Source organism: Eretmochelys imbricata, chromosome 4 (genome assembly GCF_965152235.1).
Source record: "Eretmochelys imbricata isolate rEreImb1 chromosome 4, rEreImb1.hap1, whole genome shotgun sequence".
Classification (NCBI taxonomy): domain Eukaryota; kingdom Metazoa; phylum Chordata; order Testudines; family Cheloniidae; genus Eretmochelys; species Eretmochelys imbricata.
The window spans coordinates 137,463,037-137,482,515 of NC_135575.1; the positions used below are offsets into that span (position 1 = coordinate 137,463,037).

The 19,479-nt window shown below is 50.9% G+C and overlaps 1 protein-coding gene and 1 long non-coding RNA gene across 2 annotated transcripts in view; one reads left to right on the forward strand and one right to left on the reverse strand.

Moving 5' to 3' along the window:
- The window catches only part of LOC144264331 (uncharacterized), a 38,535-nt gene extending 27,154 nt beyond the window's left edge, over positions 1 to 11,381 (reverse strand). Inside the window, exons 1-3 of the long non-coding RNA XR_013346038.1 lie at positions 11,058 to 11,381; positions 10,590 to 10,780; positions 1,140 to 1,256 (exon numbers count right to left, since the gene is read on the reverse strand). This is a non-coding gene — a long non-coding RNA (uncharacterized LOC144264331). The remainder of the gene's footprint in view (positions 1 to 1,139; positions 1,257 to 10,589; positions 10,781 to 11,057) is intronic.
- A 117-nt stretch (positions 11,382 to 11,498) lies between these two features.
- Positions 11,499 to 19,479, forward strand: part of RNF24 (ring finger protein 24) — a 75,002-nt gene continuing 67,021 nt past the window's right edge. The window contains exon 1 of the mRNA XM_077816021.1: positions 11,499 to 11,589. The gene's annotated coding sequence lies outside the window, so the exon portion shown is untranslated. The remainder of the gene's footprint in view (positions 11,590 to 19,479) is intronic.

The following is a 19,479-nucleotide window of genomic DNA, read 5'->3' on the forward strand; positions in this document are numbered from 1 at the left end:
TTGTTTTTACATAATTCTACATTTGTAAGTTCAACTTTCATGATAAAGAGATTGCACTACAGTACTTGTATTAGGTGAACTGAAAAATACAATTTGGTGGGGTTTCAGTGCAAATACTTGTAATCAAAAATAAATATAAAGTAAGCACTGTACACTTTATATTCTGTGTTGTAACTGAAATTAATATATTTGAAAATGTAGAAAACATCCAAAATACATAAATAAATGGTATTCTATTATTGTTTAATAGTGCAATTAATCAGCTTGGAAAAGAGGAGACTAACGGGGGATCTGACAGAGGTATATAAAATCATGAGTGGTGTAGAGAAAGTGAATAAGGAAAAGTTATTTACTTGTTCCCATAATATAAGAACTAGGGGCCACTTAATGAAATTAATGGGCAGCAGGTTTAAAACAAATAAAAGGAAGTTCTTCTTCACACAGCGCACAGTCAACCTGTGGAACTCCTTGCCTGAGGAGGTTGTGAAGGCTAGGACTATAATAGGGTTTAAAAGAGAACTGGATAAATTCATGGAGGTTAAGTCTATTAATGGCTATTAGCCAGGACGAGTAAGGAACAGTGTCCCTAGACTCTGTTTGTCAGAGGGTGAGATGGATGGCAGGAGAGAGATCACTTGATCATTACCTGTTCTCTCCCTCTGGGGCACCTGGTATTGGCCACTATCAGTAGACAGGATACTGGGCTGGATGGACCTTTGGTCTGACCCAGTATGGCCATTCTTATGATTAATTTTAACAACCAATTAACAGCCCTAGATTATTGTTTATTTTATCATAGTGCTTAGAGAGTGTGATTTCAGGCTTTGGACACACACAAAGCAACAGCTGCTGCCCCAAAGAGTTTACAAACAAGGTCACTGGAAACAGAACCCAGGACGCCTGGATCCCAGTCTAAGGAGCTACCCACTGACCCATGCTGCTATTTAAAGGATAGGAGAGTAGATGACCAATTATCTCTTTTCTGAGCCTTAGCTATGTTTAAACAAAGGCCCATAGGTCACACTGACCCCTAGACAGCTGACTGCAGTCAAGATGAATTTGGCCCCTTCTTTTTATTTGCTTTTTCCCCCTCCCCAAGCAGCATCAGCAGTCATAACCAACTATATGACGATCTTTACCTATGAACCAGCTGCCAGTGATACCTTAACACATCAGTGTAGCCTGGTCCTTTCACCATCCGCCGACCATCACATGACAGGACAGAAATCCAGATCCCATGAGTTCAACACCAAATGCTATGAAAAACCAACACAAAAGGAGGCGTTACCAGGCATAAAGTTCCCTCGGTGTTCAGCTCCAGGAGTCATTATTTCCAATTGTCGGTCACCTACACTAACAAACAGAGAGAGAGAACACAAGCCTTTGGAAGGAATGGGAACACACAGGCTGGGGCTACACTTAAAAAGTTGTACCAGCATAGCTACATCAGAAAGGAGTGTTATTTTCTAGGATCAAAATTAAATTAATGGCAATTCCTTGTATAAGACTATATGCTACAGGAACTGGGACAGAGCCTTGGGCTTTGTCTATACTACAGAGTTTTGTCGACAAAAGGCAGCTTTCATCAGCAAAACAGTGGAGGTGTACACACTACACTGCTCCTTCCACTGGCAAAACTCTCCTGCTTTGCCAACGAAATAAAACCACCTCAACGAGAGGTGTAGAGCTATTTGCGGCAAAGTTTCGACAAAGTGTCAGTTTAGATATCGCGCTTGGTTAGGTCACCGTAAATGGCCTATCTGTAAATTTCAATGATTATTAATGGAAATATTTGTTTGTCACTTTGTGTGTGTACAGTAAAATTGACAGTTACAGACACTTATCGATAAAATTCTAATTCTTCTAAGCCTATGTAGTGCCAACAAGCATGTATTTGCCTTACCAGCTATTTTTAACAGCTTCCCTATATATAAAGTGTTTTCCTTCTGTACTATGTTTACTCCTGATTTTCCTACATTTGCTGTTCTAATTTACCCAGGGATGTTGTATGTTAAATACAGTGAAGAACCTTCTCTTTTGAATCTTCTTTACCTTGTGACTACTGCTTTCTAGTCATAACAACCAACAACAAGCAAAGATTGATCTGCCCTCCTAAGGAACTACTTTGTTACATGGGGTCTAAATTGGCTGTTACCACTCAAGAAAGAGATCTTGGAGTCATTGTGGATAGTTCTCTGAAAACACTCAATGTGAAGTGGCAGTCAAAAAATCTAACAGAATGTTGGGAATCATTAAGGAAGGGATAGATAAGAAGACAGAAAATAGCATATTGCCTCTACATAAATCCATGGTACGCTCACATCTTGAATACTGCATGCAGTTGTGATCACCCCATCTCAAAAAAGATATATTAGAATTTGAAAAGGTTCAGAAAAGGGCATCAAAAATGATTAGGGGTATGGATCAGCTTCCGTACAAGGAGAGATTAATAACAGGGGTGGCAGGTTTGTAGAAATTTGGGTGGTGTCCAGAACCCGCACCCCCAAACTCTGCCCCCCACCTGCCTAAGGCAGCTCTGGAGCCCTTACATTTCTCTGTTGGCTTTGAGGCCTGATTTGGAAGGGAGAGCGTTCTGATCTTTTTTCAGAGTAGCAGCCGTGTTAGTTTGTATCTGCAAAAAGAAAAGGCATACTTGTGGCACCTTAGAGACCAATACATTTGTTTGTCTCTAAGGTGCTACAAGTACTCCTTTTGAAAAATTGACATGTCCTCAAAGTATAATCAAGCCAATGGGAATCTGTTCTGATGAGGTAATGCTTGTTATCTGATGTTTCACTGATTGAGTGTGTTGTCACTTTATTTACAGTTGGAGACTTGTAGGGGTGGAGTCTGTGGAAGGTCAGAGAACTTTCTCTCCCCTGATGGAGCTCGATGAAGCTCTTGTTAAAATCAGTTTGTTAAAAATCACTCTCATGGGACTTTCAATTATTGTTTCAAACAATTAGGCAGTGAGGGTGGGATCAACGGTTTGTTTTTGAAGACAAAGGGGAAAGTACTGACCGGATCTTTAAGTTGTCAGGTGTGCAATTATGCTCCTAATTTGCAGATGCAATTACCATGGCCGCTTGCCCGAAGTCTTAACAGGATTTCCTGTAGCACCTAACACTGTAGTATTTAAGCAATCAGATGATTTTCAGGTATGCAAATCAGGCATGCAATTGTACATAGGTTTTTGCAATCACCTGGGCTGCAGACCTTTTGAAAACAAGATCTGTTGGTTTTGAAAAAGACGGCAAATAGCTCGTTTTCTGGCTTTGAAAAAGACAATGAATAGCTTGTTTTCACAAGGAGACTAGCTTGCTCTTTGAGGACAGATGACCTCCAACAATTTCTAGGAGGGTGGCAGGAAGAAAATGCTGTGCTGCCATCATCATTAGCAAAGGCAGGGTATTGGGTTCAGGCAAAAGGATACGCGTGGCAGGGAAACCAGCTGAAACAGAGTTTAATATGTTCATTATACTGTTAAAGAGGCTTTTTAAAATTCATCTATAAAAGAACATCTTAGCTAGAAGATATAGGGCCCCATTCATTTCCAGCATGGAATTCAGCCTGCAAACTCCAGGTGACAATGTCTCCTCCCCTCGGAAATGAGATCTCAGCAGCCCTTGCCACCACTTGCAACCTCTCTTTTGCTGGAAGATCCAGAGCTAGCTGGAGCCAGGACATCCAGGAGATGTACAGATTCTTCAGTGCTGATGCTGCTTATGATGAAGCCCTGGTGGATAAAGTTCCTCTTCCCTGGTGAATTTCACCTAAGATTCACCTTCCCTAATTCCTGCATGCAGAAACCAGATTAACCCCTGTGTATCCAAGCTCAACGGTTCTATGATCACTGTGGTGAAGTCGTCTGAAGAGCAAGTTTGAAGGAATTCATCCAGTTACAGTAAAATACATAAGATGCAAAGCAAGCCCAGGACCTGCTAACATTAGTGAGCTGTGGACTGTCTTGACATTCACTCCATGCCTGTCTGCTCTAGTACAACATCCGGCTAAAGCAAGATCTGTGTGACTATTTGTCACCAGGAAAGAACATCTCCATCTCTGGGAAGAAAGAAGTGCTTGGAATGTTGTCATGTCCTGAGCTGGGTTTGGTGAGAAAAGGCTGAGCAATTTATAAATAACAACTCAGTGTTTCCCAAACCTGGGATACCATTTGTTCAGGGAAAGCCCCTGGCGGGCCGGGCCAGTTTGTTTACCTGCTGCGTCCGCATGTTCGGCCGATCGCAGCTCCCACTGGCCATGGTTCGCCGCTCCAGGCCAATGGGGTCTGCAGAAAGTGGCAGCCGATTTGTCCCTCAGCCCACGCCGCTTCCCGCAGCCTCCATTGGCCTACAGTGGCGAACTGCGGACAGTGGGAGCCGCAATCGGCCAAACCTGTGGACGTGGCAGGTAAACAAACTGGCCCAGCTCAGCAGGGGCTTTTCCTGAACAAGTAGCATCCCAAGTTTGGGAAACACTGCAATAACTCATTTGGGGAGCAGTCACTAGCTCTGTATGAGTTCAGTCCTGCCAAGCCTCTTTGAAGGAGAATCTGCGTATTATAACCAAAGTAATGCTGTCGCAACATTCATCCATGTACATCAAAACACTGTAACAACCATCCTTGAATTAAGTTTCACAACATCCCTGGGAGCTAGGGAAGTATCATTACGCTTGATTTACAGATAAAGGAAACTGAGGTACCCAGAGGGAAATGACTTCCCAAGATCACCAAGTCAGTGTGTGGCAAAGCTAGGAACGGATACCAATCTTCTGCTTTAGCCCAAACATTTTTCAGCAGAGCCTGATTTCATTAACCTTTGCACTCTTCCATCTTAGCATCGCTATTTGGGGTTTAACTGGCCTTTCTGGAGAACTTCCCTGAATCAATCACTGTTTGAGCTGGGCAGATCTATTAGAAAACATCCAGCCTGGATTTAAACATTGCTAGTGATTGAAAAGTTGGTTAACGTACTACAGTGGGACTCAGGAGACAGGTTCAAATCCCGGCTCTGCCACAGACTCCCTATGTGTCCTTGGGCACTTTAGTCAATCTCCGTGCCTCACCTCCAGACCTCTTAGATGGGGAGATTCCCCTACTTCACCAGCTGTTTTGTGGATATGTTCATGAGGTATCAGATGTTACAATGAAGAGCCTGCAAAGAGCATGGTGTTTTCCCTTTGCAACTGCTCCAGGCTGCTGGAAGCCATAATTAGTGTGGAGTAGGTGCTCCAGATGAGTGGCTTAATCCTTACAAAGTTGTTCCTTTGTAGTGGGATTGGCTTCTGTGCTACATACAGACTCCGTCACATCTCAGGGAGGGTGCATGCTTACAGCACACAAAGACAACACCTAACTATGGGCATCTTAAATATTCTGAAGGGATGCTCTAATGCCCTTCCTGGAAGAAAATTAATGAGCAGCAGATTCCCACTTAGAAGGCCACGGATTGCACAGATGTCTATGGCTAAAGATCAGCAGAATTAAAATAAAATAAACCTGAATCTCTCTACCAACAGTGCTAGACTGGGAATAGCTGAACATAAAATTTAAACATGCATGTACGGTCAACCTAAGGCCCTCTCCCCACAACTACCTCAAGCAGAATTTTGTAATCAGTTTGTGAAACTCTCCTCTGGGCCAGTAAAAAACACGGTTTAGAGTGGTGTCCACACTGTAACCGCTCTGTCTGTATCTGTGGCTAGACAACATTTGGGTATCTGTCTCCCCATGCTACAACAGTGCATTTTTGGAAAATATGGGCAGTCATCCCATACTGGCTCAGCAGAGCATACACAAAGAGTGGCATTAGAACATGTGGGACAACGTCCTACTGCACAGACAGCAGGGAGGAAGGAGGACTGGCCACACTGGTTACAGTGGCATGACTGGGAGGGCCAGCTGCACTGCATAAAAAACCCAGTGTGCTGAACTGGTTCCAGGGAGACAGCCAGGTATAACGTTGGCTTCTGGGAAGAAACAAGACACTGTTTGCAGCCACAGTTACTGAGGCCCAGATCCTCAAAGGTGTTTAGGCTCCTAAATCAATGGAAGCTAGAAGCCCAAATATCTTTGAGGGTCTGGGCTAAGTGCACAAAAACTATGCTTAGGGCCCGCTAGTTGACCAATCTCGTTAATAGTCTCAAGGGCTCTTCTATCACTGTTTTATATAACTTTGTGATCCTATTGAAATCTGGCTTCAAATGTATCTTTCCATCTAAGCAACTTTTTCCTTTTTCGGGAGGCGGGGGTAGGGGAAGGGTGTAGCACAGAAGTACCTACTATTGGCAAAAATGGAGTCAGCTTCATTCACATCCTGGTACTTTTGGTGCATACACCCTAGCATCGTGACATCATGCTGATGCACTGCTCTGAAAACCTCCTTACACTCCTATTTCCCCACTCCCTCTAAGAACGTTGTGATGCAATAGAACCTTAGTTGTCTTCAAAGACGGGGATGATGATCTGTTACTTAATGTTATTTAAGGAGTGTGTTATTAAAGGCACATAATGCTAAGAGCATGCACATTTCCCTGTTGTTCTTACTATGATGCATAGGGTTACCATCCATACATGTTCCAATGGGTTTATTCCATTTTTTTCAGAGAGGATGGACCCACAAGTACTAGGTGCGGGATGGGTCAGGGTCCCAAAAACCCTGTTGGGTCCCATGTAGTGCTGTTGTAGCCATGTTGGCCCCAGGATATTAGAGAGACAAGGTGAGTGAGATAATATCTTTTATTGGACCAACTTCTGTTTTGAGACAGACAAGCTTTCGAGCTTACACAGAGTTCTTCCTCACATGTGGGAAACATACTCAGAGTGTCACAGCTAAATACAAGGTGGTGCAAATTATTCAGCGTATGTAGTTAACACATATTTCAAGTTTCAGAGTAGCAGCCCTGTTAGTCTGTATCCGCAAAAAGAAAAGGAGGACTTGTGGTACCTCAGAGACTAACAAATTTATTTGAGCGTAAGCTTTCGTGAGCTACAGCTCACTTCATCGGAATGCATCCAATGAAGTGAGCTGTAGCTCAAGAAAGCTTATGCTCAAATAAATTTGTTAGCCTCTAAGGTACCACAAGTCCTCCTTTTCTTTTTACATATTTCAAGGCCATTCAAGGTGAAGTGGCCCACTAACAACCCTCCAGTCATGGGGGGAAGAGGGGAGAGAGGAAGGAAGGAAGGGGGAAAAAGGCTGCTTGGGAAGGGGTTGTTAGTGGGTTATAGATTGTTGTAAGAAGGTGATACAGTATTCTTGTCTTTTTATTGTTTTTCTGTGTGAGTTCATTTGCAAGTGCAGTGACTGTCTGGTTTCACCCACATAGCTGTTAGTGGGGCATTTACTGGGCTGGATGAGGTACACCATTTGTTTTGATAGGCATAGGCTGACCAGATAGCAAGTGTGAAAAACTGGAACACTTTTTTTCCCTCGGGATGGGGTCAGCGTATCGTTGTGCATATAAGACAAAACCCCTAATATCAGGATGTCTGATTACCCTCAGTAGGCATCAAGTATCAGAGGGGTAGCCGTGTTAGTCTGTATCCACAAAAACAACGAGGAGTCCGGCGGCACTTAAATCTGTTAGTCTTTAATTTGGGCATAAGCTTTAGTGGGTAAAAAAACACTTCTTCAGATGCCTAAGTAGGCATGTGTAGGACCCCTTGAAAGGTGGGTTGTGGTAGGTGTTGATCACTCTAGCAGCGGAGAGATATCTGCAGGTTTTGCATCTGCTGTTCTGGCAGGGTCTGTTGCCACTTTGGGTTGGTATGTCTTGGGGCTAGTCTACACTGGCAACGTGCAGCGCTTTAACGTGGCTTGTCTGGTCGCTGCAGAGCCACCTCCACGAGGTCCGCGGCTCCCAGCACTGGGGCACTGTCTACACTGGCACTTTACAGTGCTGAAACTTGCAGTGCTCAGGGGGCTGTTTTTTCACACCCCTGGGCGAGAAAGTTGCAGTGCTGTAAATTGCCAGGGTAGACAAGCCCTATGTCTGTGGAGAGCTCACCTGTGGGTGAACCCTTTTCACAAAATGACCACCCTGTATCTGACCTCTCAGGCCTCATTCTCAAAGGAAAACGGCACAGCACCACAACGTCCTCAAAAGACAAGCCTGGGAGTTTAAAATGGTAACTTTTATAGATATTAAAAATCATGGACTGAATAGAGACACTGGATTTACAGCTTATTACAAAAACTATAACCCACTAACAACCTTCCCATCACCGCCAGCACCTCGACAAGCTGCCTTTTTTTCCCTTCCCTTTCTTTCTGCCCTATGACTGGAGAGGGTATTAATAAGGCACTTCACCTTGAATGGTCCCTTGAAATATGTGAAAAGAAAAGGAGGACTTATGGCACCTTAGAGACTAACCAATTTATTTGAGCATGAGCTTTCGTGAGCTACAGCTCACTTCATCGGATGCATACCGTGGATACGGTATGCATTCGATGACATGAGCTGTAGCTCACGAAAGCTCATGTTCAAATAAATTGGTTAGTCTCTAAGGTGCCACAAGTACTCCTTTTCTTTTTGCGAATACAGACTAACACGGCTGTTACTCTGAAACTTGAAATATGTGTTAACTCATTATGCTAAACGGTCTGTTCCACTGTGACACTCTGGGTACATGTACACTGCAATTAAAAACCCACGGCTGGCCCGTACCAGCTGAGTCAGGCTCAGCAGGACTCAGGCTAAGAGGCTGTTTAATTATGGTGTATACATTGGAGCCCACGCTGGGGCCCAAGCTCTAGGACCCTGCATAGAATCATAGAATATCAGAGTTGGAAGGGACCTCAGGAGGTCATCTAGTCCAACCCCCTGCTCAAAGCAAGACTAATCCCCAACTAAATCATCCCAGCCAGGGCTTTGTCAAGCCTGACCTTAAAAAATTCTAAGGAAGGAGATTCCACCACCTCCCTAGGTAATGCATTCCAGTGTTTCACCACCCTCCTAGTGAAAAAGTTTTTCCTAATATCCAACCTAAACCTCCCCCATTGCAACTTGAGACCATTACTCCTTGTTCTGTCATCTGCTACCACTGAGAACGGTCTAGATCCATCCTCTTTGGAACCCCCTTTCAGGTAGTTGAAAGCACCTATCAAATCCCCACTCATTTTTCTCTTCCGCAGACTAAACAATCCCAGTTCCCTCAGCCTCTCCTCATAAGTCATGTGTTCCAGTCCCCTAATCATTTTTGTTGCCCTCCGCTGGACTCTCTCCAATTTTTCCACATCCTTCTTGTAGTGTGGGGCCCAAAACTGGACACAGTACTCCAGATGAGGCCTCACCAGTGTTGAATAGAGGGGAACGATCACGTCCCTCAATCTGCTGGCAATGCCCCTACTTATACAGCCCAAAATGCCACTGGCGTTCTTAGCAACAAGGGCACACTGTTGACTCATATCCAGCTTCTCGTCCACTGTAACCCCTAGGTCCTTTTCTGCAGAACTGCTGCCTAGCCATTCTGTCCCTAGTCTGTAGCGGTGCATGGGATTCTTCCGTCCTAAGTGCAGGACTCTGCACTTATCCTTGTTGAACCTCATCAGATTGCTTTTGGCCCAATCCTCTAATTCGTCTAGGTCCCTCTGTATCCTATCCCTACTCTCCAGGGTATCTACCTCTCCTCCCAGTTTAGTGTCATCTGGAAACTTGCTGAGGGTGCAGTCCACACCATCCTCCAGATCATTTATGAAGATATTGAACAAAACCGGTCCCAGGACCGACCTTTGGGGCACTCCACTTGATACCGGCTGCCAACTAGACATGGAGCCATTGATCACTACCCCTTGAGCCCGACAATCTAGCCAGCTTTCTGTCCACCGTATAGTCCATTCATCCAGCCCATACGTCTTTAACTTGCTAGCAAGAATACTGTGGGAAACCTTGTCAAAAGCTTTGCTAAAGTCAAGGAACAACACGTCCACCGCTTTCCCTTCATTCACAGAGCCAGTTATCTTGTCATAGAAGGCAATTAGATTAGTCATGCATGACTTGCCCTTGGTGAATCCATGCTGCAAGGTGGGAGAGTCCCAGAGCTTGGGAAGCAGCTTGGCGTCTACTCTGCAATTAAAAAGTCCTTTAGCCTGAGCCCTGGAAGTTCAAGACAACTGGTGCAGGCCAGCCATAGGCCTACCCTCCGAGTACATTTCCCAGACTGGAAGAATAACTCTGTGTAAGTTCAGAAGCTCGTCTCTCTCATTAACAGAAGTTGGTCTAATAAAACATATTACGTCACCCACCTTGTCTCTCTTTTGGGTCTCAGGAAATGCAACCATATTGTCCAGCAGGACATTTTATTTCACTTTATTGAGCATCTGGCTGTGTTCTATGAGCTTTACAATGCCACAAAATAAAAACAGGACCAATTCTACATAACACAGCCCCAGTCCAGCGTAAGTAAAATACAGGTTTCAGAGTGGTAGCCGTGTTAGTCTGTATCAGCAAAAAGAATGAGTACTTGTGGCACCTTAGAGACTAACAAATTTATTTGAGCATAAGCTTTCGTGGGCTAAAACCCACTTCAGTTATCCCATAGCCAAGCCCTGAAGAAAAGCCTTAGAGGATAAATAGATCAGCTTTACCAAAAACTTGGCACCACGGACAATGCACCTGTGTGATACTAGGATGGGATGCCCCACTCTTGGTCATAACCAAGGATCACATGTTAATGGGGATATCATCTAGGAGGCATTACACCATTCAGTCTTCTTTGTCACTTCTCCCCAAGCTCTTGATCACATAACATTCTATGGCAAGTGCAGCAATTGCTTACCTAGAGAAGCAAGATTAGGAAAATATTAATTGTATTTTGTACTTTGCTTTTTTTAATGCAGTTTAGCTGCTGGACATGTGACTAAGGAACCAGCACCACCCGACTCGTTAGCTCTCTACCCGCCATTAGGAAACCTCTATACTGGGACACCCAGAAAAACAGTTCCCCCCCAGTCATGAGGTGGCTTAAAAAACAAATCATGAGTTTGGGGTTCCTTTTATCTGCCTTCTGGCTTTTCTGCACATTTCTCTGAAGCCACAAAGGGCTAGGAACTCACTTTTTGAAGACAAACGAAAAGCCAAGATTCTCACATAATCACAGGACTCCCGGACCTGAGGCTTTCAGAAAAACGCCAACCATCCCGAGCCGCGGCACAAGAGGTCGCAACGCCGGGCAACCCAAGCCAGCGACGCCCGCGGGCTCCGGGGCGCGGGGCGGGGACACGGCAGCCAGGCCCCATGGGCCCAGCCCGGGGCACGCTGCGCGCCTGGGCACCCCCAGCCTGGGAAGGAGGCGTGACCAGGGCCTTGCCGAGCGCGGGCGACGGGCGGGAGGCGGCAAGCCGCAGGGGCCGCCACGAGAGCGGGCGGCAGCCGAGACAGACTCGCCCCCCCTCGGCCCCGCCCCGGCGCCGCTGGGCGCAGGCGCAGAGCGGGAGGCTCCCCGCGCGAGGCAGAAGGGGAGTGGGCGGGGCCCTCCAGATCCGGGTCCCTGGCGCTCCGGCAGAGCCGGGCTGTGTGTCTGTCTGTCAGCGGGAGCGAGGCGGCTGCGGCATCGACGGACTCCCTCCGCCAGGGCGGCATCTCTGGGTGAGTGAGGGGCGGGGCTCCCCCCCGGTGTAAGCTGCAGGGAGGGGGGAGAGCTGCCCCCCAACCGCCCCCCCCCGGGTGCAAGCTGCGGGGAGGGGGGAGAGCTGCCCCCCAACCGCCCCCCCCCGGGTGCAAGCTGCAGGGAGGGGGGAGAGCTGCCCCCCAACCGCCCCCCCCCCCGGTGTAAGCTGCAGGGAGGGGGGAGAGCTGCCCCCCAACCGCCCCCCCCCGGGTGCAAGCTGCAGGGAGGGGGGAGAGCTGCCCCCCAACCGCCCCCCCCCCGGTGTAAGCTGCAGGGAGGGGGGAGAGCTGCCCCCCAACCGCCCCCCCCCCGGGTGCAAGCTGCAGGGAGGGGGGAGAGCTGCCCCCCAACCGCCCCCCCCCCGGGTGCAAGCTGCAGGGAGGGGGGAGAGCTGCCCCCCAACCGCCCCCCCCCCCGGGTGCAAGCTGCAGGGAGGGGGGAGAGCTGCCCCCCAACCGCCCCCCCCCCGGGTGCAAGCTGCAGGGAGGGGGGAGAGCTGCCCCCCAACCGCCCCCCCCCGGGTGCAAGCTGCAGGGAGGGGGGAGAGCTGCCCCCCAACCGCCCCCCCCCGGGTGCAAGCTGCAGGGAGGGGGGAGAGCTGCCCCCCAACCGCCCCCCCCCGGGTGCAAGCTGCAGGGAGGGGGGAGAGCTGCCCCCCAACCGCCCCCCCCCGGGTGCAAGCTGCAGGGAGGGGGGAGAGCTGCCCCCCAACCGCCCCCCCCCGGGTGCAAGCTGCAGGGAGGGGGGAGAGCTGCCCCCCAACCGCCCCCCCCCCCGGGTGCAAGCTGCAGGGAGGGGGGAGAGCTGCCCCCCAACCGCTCCCCCCCGGGTGCAAGCTGCAGGGAGGGGGGAGAGCTGCCCCCCAACCGCCCCCCCCCCGGGTGCAAGCTGCAGGGAGGGGGGAGAGCTGCCCCCCAACCGCCCCCCCCCCGGGTGCAAGCTGCAGGGAGGGGGGAGAGCTGCCCCCCAACCGCCCCCCCCCCCGGGTGCAAGCTGCAGGGAGGGGGGAGAGCTGCCCCCCAACCGCCCCCCCCCCGGGTGCAAGCTGCAGGGAGGGGGGAGAGCTGCCCCCCAACCGCCCCCCCCCCCGGGTGCAAGCTGCAGGGAGGGGGGAGAGCTGCCCCCCAACCGCCCCCCCCCCCGGGTGCAAGCTGCAGGGAGGGGGGAGAGCTGCCCCCCAACCGCCCCCCCCCCCGGGTGCAAGCTGCAGGGAGGGGGGAGAGCTGCCCCCCAACCGCCCCCCCCCCCGGGTGCAAGCTGCAGGGAGGGGGGAGAGCTGCCCCCCAACCGCCCCCCCCCCGGGTGCAAGCTGCAGGGAGGGGGGAGAGCTGCCCCCCAACCGCCCCCCCCCCGGGTGCAAGCTGCAGGGAGGGGGGAGAGCTGCCCCCCAACCGCCCCCCCCCCGGGTGCAAGCTGCAGGGAGGGGGGAGAGCTGCCCCCCAACCGCCCCCCCCCCGGGTGCAAGCTGCAGGGAGGGGGGAGAGCTGCCCCCCAACCGCCCCCCCCCCGGGTGCAAGCTGCAGGGAGGGGGGAGAGCTGCCCCCCAACCGCCCCCCCCCCCGGGTGCAAGCTGCAGGGAGGGGGGAGAGCTGCCCCCCAACCGCCCCCCCCCCCGGGTGCAAGCTGCAGGGAGGGGGGAGAGCTGCCCCCCAACCGCCCCCCCCCCCGGGTGCAAGCTGCAGGGAGGGGGGAGAGCTGCCCCCCAACCGCCCCCCCCCCCGGGTGCAAGCTGCAGGGAGGGGGGAGAGCTGCCCCCCAACCGCCCCCCCCCCCCGGGTGCAAGCTGCAGGGAGGGGGGAGAGCTGCCCCCCAACCGCCCCCCCCCCCCGGGTGCAAGCTGCAGGGAGGGGGGAGAGCTGCCCCCCAACCGCCCCCCCCCCGGGTGCAAGCTGCAGGGAGGGGGGAGAGCTGCCCCCCAACCGCCCCCCCCCCCGGGTGCAAGCTGCAGGGAGGGGGGAGAGCTGCCCCCCAACCGCCCCCCCCCCCGGGTGCAAGCTGCAGGGAGGGGGGAGAGCTGCCCCCCAACCGCCCCCCCCCCGGGTGCAAGCTGCAGGGAGGGGGGAGAGCTGCCCCCCAACCGCCCCCCCCCCGGGTGCAAGCTGCAGGGAGGGGGGAGAGCTGCCCCCCAACCGCCCCCCCCCCGGGTGCAAGCTGCAGGGAGGGGGGAGAGCTGCCCCCCAACCGCCCCCCCCCCCGGGTGCAAGCTGCAGGGAGGGGGGAGAGCTGCCCCCCAACCGCCCCCCCCCCGGGTGCAAGCTGCAGGGAGGGGGGAGAGCTGCCCCCCAACCGCCCCCCCCCCGGGTGCAAGCTGCAGGGAGGGGGGAGAGCTGCCCCCCAACCGCCCCCCCCCCCGGGTGCAAGCTGCAGGGAGGGGGGAGAGCTGCCCCCCAACCGCCCCCCCCCCCGGGTGCAAGCTGCAGGGAGGGGGGAGAGCTGCCCCCCAACCGCCTCCCCCCCGGGTGCAAGCTGCAGGGAGGGGGGAGAGCTGCCCCCCAACCGCCCCCCCCCGGGTGCAAGCTGCAGGGAGGGGGGAGAGCTGCCCCCCAACCGCCCCCCCCCCGGGTGCAAGCTGCAGGGAGGGGGGAGAGCTGCCCCCCAACCGCCCCCCCCCCGGGTGCAAGCTGCAGGGAGGGGGGAGAGCTGCCCCCCAACCGCCCCCCCCCCGGGTGCAAGCTGCAGGGAGGGGGGAGAGCTGCCCCCCAACCGCCCCCCCCCGGGTGCAAGCTGCAGGGAGGGGGGAGAGCTGCCCCCCAACCGCCCCCCCCCCCGGGTGCAAGCTGCAGGGAGGGGGGAGAGCTGCCCCCCAACCGCCCCCCCCCCCGGTGCAAGCTGCAGGGAGGGGGGAGAGCTGCCCCCCAACCGCCCCCCCCCCGGTGCAAGCTGCAGGGAGGGGGGAGAGCTGCCCCCCAACCGCCCCCCCCCCCCGGGTGCAAGCTGCAGGGAGGGGGGAGAGCTGCCCCCCAACCGCCCCCCCCCCCCGGGTGCAAGCTGCAGGGAGGGGGGAGAGCTGCCCCCAACCCCCCCCCCCCGGGTGCAAGCTGCGGGGAGGGGGGAGAGCTGCCCCCCAACCCCCCCCCCGGGTGCAAGCTGCGGGGAGGGGGGAGAGCTGCGCCCAAACTCCCCCTCCCCTCCCGGGGTGTACGCTGCAGGTTGGCGATGGGGAAGAGCTTCTTGTTCCCCCCGCCCCAGGGTCTCACTGAAGGACGGGGGCACTACAGGGAGGAGCTGCCCCCTCTCTTCCTGGGGCTTCTGGCAGCTGGGAGGGGCTCTGACCTGCTCTGGGGGAGGAGACCTGAACTCCTTGGAGGGCAGAGGGAGGTGAGCAGTGGTTACCTCCAGATACCTGCTCAGGGAGGGGAGCCTCAGCCCCTCCACCTGACTGAAGTGGGGCAAGGAGTGGTGCGAGGAGGATAACTTGGCCTGACAGTGAGAGGGGATGGAAGGGGAGCATCTTTCTGTGCAGTGGAGCCCCGGGGGCCATCACGCGCTCCCCATCCTGCAGAGCGGTTGGCATCAGCCATGCCCCGTGGGGAGACATGCAGGCCCCCAAATCCCCGACCCAAGTTCTCAATTTGGTCTGGTCATATCTGGCTGACATCCTGGGCTGTGCCAAGGTTGCCAGCAAGTGCAAAAGAGACACCCCTCTCAGGGTTGTGTCAGAGGTGGGTGCAATCTGCCCAGGATGGCACAATCGAGTGTGTCCTCTCTGTTGCTCTGTGCTGCTGAGCTGTCTGGTGGAGACGTAGGGCAGAGAGGTTGCTGCTAATGTATTGTTGTAGCACATCCTATGGCTTTTTAGGGGCTGAGACATACATTTGTGATTCTGATAAAAGCATCATCTTCATATTTAAATTGTACCATGAGATGGACTTTCCGGCCGTGCAAGCACATACAGAGATAGTCTAAGCATCCGAGAGGCTGCTGTTTTTGGGGTGGTGGGTAGATTACACAGCGGAGAATGCTGAAGAGAAAATGCACCCTCTGCTTCTTGGCTTGCATCATATGTCTTTGTTTTAGGGTTCATGGGCAATGCATGGGTTAGGGAATCTGTGAGTTGATGGGAGGAAGTCTTAAAGCATAAAGACTTGCTATGGAAAAGATGTATTAGGTCGTTTAGTCTGTTCCCCCAGCCAGTGTGGAATTGTTCCCAGAGGTGTATTTGCTGGTGCAATGCTCATGATGCAGGGCTCCGTTAATATCTGTAATGTGTAAGTCAATCCAAGTAGCTCTCCTCGAACCTTCCACGCACACCATGTGCAAATAGCTAGGTGGTGCCAAATCCTCCACATCTGTGTATGTGTGTTGGATTTCCCCCCCACACACACCCCCCTTGACAGGAGGTTTTGATTACATATTGCTCTGGCATGCTCCCCGTCTTTGATGTGGAGTTTTCTGTCATGTATAACGTGTTCAATATCACGTAACCCAGCTCAGTGGCTCCTCTCACAGGGCTGCTAGAAAATAATGAGATGCATTCCTCATTCTCATTTTTACAAAGGAATAATGTCTGGGCTCTTGAGCTGAAATTTTGTTTCACTGGCTTTTCTTTGTTTTTGTTACTGCTCTGCAGGGCTGTTTCAACTAGGAAGGGCTCCTATTCACAGTCTGCAACTGACTTTAAGCCAAATAGAGAGAAGAGCTGTATGATTCTGTTCTTTTATTTAATCATTTCTCTTTTGTACCTATTTTTTGTCTGTGGGGTGCACACTAGCTGGAGTGTTTCCTTTCCTTAGCTGCATAGTTCACATTTCATTTTTGTTATTTATTTGTTTGTGCTGTGTGTGGAGTAGCAATCAGCTAATTTAGATTAGGTATGTTGGAGAACTATGTCATGAGTATATACTATATCAAATAGACATATAGCAGTCTAATGTTAGCTGGTAAACTAAATGGCAACTGAAGCATGGTTCTTATATTAATTGCTGAGAGCCCTCTTCTGTTTTACCATGTTTCTTTATTCAAATACAGAAGTTAGTGATGGAAAAGATCTATTACAACAGATAAAGTCCATCCCTTTCCAAATGCAGGCTATATATACCTCTTGCTACCAGAAGCTCATTAAGGCCCTAATTCATAGGAGCACTTAAGTTCGTGTTTGATTTTAAAGTGGACTACTCACATGCTTAAAGTTAAGCATATCTGCAGAGCACTTATGTTGAGAGGAAGAAGAAAAAAAGGATGTGTGAAAGTGAATAAAATATAGATCCCCTACCCAGAGTCCTCCCTAATTTAAAGGGCAGTTCTAGTATGAAAAAGGATTTGCAGTGCAAACAGGGAACAGATCTATTGACTACACCAAGGTGCCATTTTTACAAGATCACTATCTGCTTTATTGGGGTTGGGGACAGAAATGGAAGAATTTATTCTTATGAGTAGTGGTAGAGCCAAAAGAGCTCTGTGAGAGAGCTGCATTTACTTCTGGATCATGCTTCATCAACAGAATTGTTAAATTGCAGTTACAAGACCAAATTCTACTCTTTGGTACACCTATGCAACACCTTTGAAAATAGCTGGTTGGTACAAGTGTAACTGAAAGCAGAATTTGGCCTGCAGAATTTTATCATCATGATAATGCAGAAATAGGAAAGAACCCAGCGTGACTTGTAGATTGTGGGTTGAGTCTAGTGCCTGCAAACAGGAAAAAACTGTCTTTTTTTTTTTTTTTACTTATAAACTGGACAAATTTGATATGAAATCAACCTCACAATATTAGGCTGCTGAGTCACTTTTCAGAGTGAAGCCATGCTTAAAATCTCATGTCCTGTTTTGTTTTGAGTAATACATACTGTATAGAACCATATCACCAAGGTGGAACCTGTTCCTAGGCACACACATTTGATGTATTAATTTTGGCAGTACCTGTGTGCTTTATCATGTCAAAATTATTGAACTGAAATAATTACTTATCTTAAACAATAGTCCACCCTGTTATTGCTTAGTAAGGGAAATACAATATACCAGAATAATTCCAGGTGTAACTTCTAAGTGTGTGGAGTTACACCATAGATAAGTTTGGCCCATTTAGTTCAAACAGTGAAATGGCTTGTCTCGATAAACTACACTGATGAATAAAACAAAATTTGCCCATATTCTTCCTGTTTGAGTTATGAGACAGCAAAAATGGAATGGAATGTTTCAGACTTTATTCTTGATCCCAACCTGGGTAACCTACAATGTTTATTAATAAACTAAGCAACTACAATCTTCTTGGTATGTGTTTATATCAGATGTAAATAAAACTACCTTAAACTAGTTACATAATAAAATTAACACAGGTGAAACAGATTATTTATTCAGTTACTGTATTCATAAAGCACTTCCTCTGGTTACTATATTTGGAGTGCTAGGCAATCTATAGCAAAACCTTAAAGAAAATCTTGGCCCAGAGCCCAGAAAAACTAGCTAGTTTTTCCCTCAAATAATACAGAAAAAAAGAAAATAGTCTCAAAAGGAAGAACTCCTTGGGGGTGGGCAGAGATGCCAACCCACCCTAATTTTCTGTAATGCTCCTGATTTTTACATGTAATTACTAATTCAGGTTTAAGCCTACAAATTTTGCAAGCATGCGCATACTTGATGAGTCACACACACATGCACGCCTGACAAACACAGCAAATAGTTCCGCAGCTGTAGGGGGTGTTCTTCACCACCCTTATGGCACATGCACAGACTGCAGTGAGCGTCTGATAGGAAACAAGCTATGGAGATTTTGAGTGGGCCAAGATGTTGCTTGTTTCCCTGCCCAAGCCACGGGCTGTGCTCTAACTGTGACCCTGCTGGACTATGTTGATGTGCTCTGGTACCTAGTGTGTGCCAGTAAGGTCCGCTTGGGCAGTTAGTGCACGACATGCAGCTTTGTGGCTTGAATGGTGAATCCAGTGCCCCAAACTCCATTCAGAATCATTGCAGCTTGCCTCCTGTCAGACCCTCACTGTGCAGTCTGCAGGGGAGGAGGGGCAGGGTGGGGCAGCAGGAAGAGAGAGGGAATGGGACAGAGGAAGCTCAACCTGATAAGGAGGCCCAGAACTGACCTAGGTAATTAAGGGCCCTATGCAGAATAGAAGGGCAGTTTTCCTAGGGCTGATCCTCCCCTTCACCCTGTTTAGGGGTGGGGGTTGGGCACAACAAGGGGGGGCATGCCTTCTCCTTGGTCATAGATAGTTGGGAGAGGTCCAGGTTTCTCTGTGGGGGGAGAAGTCCCAGTTATTTTAACATGCATGGAAATGCATCTAAAATGCACCACAAGCGTTCAAAGGCATTCCCCTAAACCCTCCCATCTTTATGTGGCTTTGTACCTTTGGCCCTTGCCGCTGGTCCAAGCAATCTCCATAATTCCTCCCTAGCTCCCCCCCTCCCACCCGCAGAAATACCCCTGAAAGTCTCAGAGCAAAGCCATGGTAGCTCTGGGAGGGGTGGAAAGAATCCAAAATGTATTGGCCAATGTGGGAAAACCTTGTACCAGATGCCAGAGACAGCCAGGAGAGGCAGTGTGGTCTAGTTGTTCAGGCCTGGGACTGGCAGCCAGGGGAACAGGTTTCTAGCCAAGACTCCCACTGGTGCATCTCTCTATGTGTATAGTACATGCATTAGCCAAGGGAGACTCCAGTAGATCTCCTCAAGGCGAGAAGGAGGGGGAAGTTAGACAGGCTGCCGCAGGCTAGATTCAGTTGTGCATTCCAGACTGAAAGCAACTAAAACCCAGGCATCTTTGAGTGGCTGCTGACATCAGCAAGGGCAAATCCATCACCAGAAGATTGTCCGCTAGTACCGCTACATTGATCAGAGCTGCCTCCATGACATGAGACTGTTTGATTCCAGGGCAGATTTGAAGAGGCCCTGGGGGGTTTTCACCTTCCTCTGCAGCATGG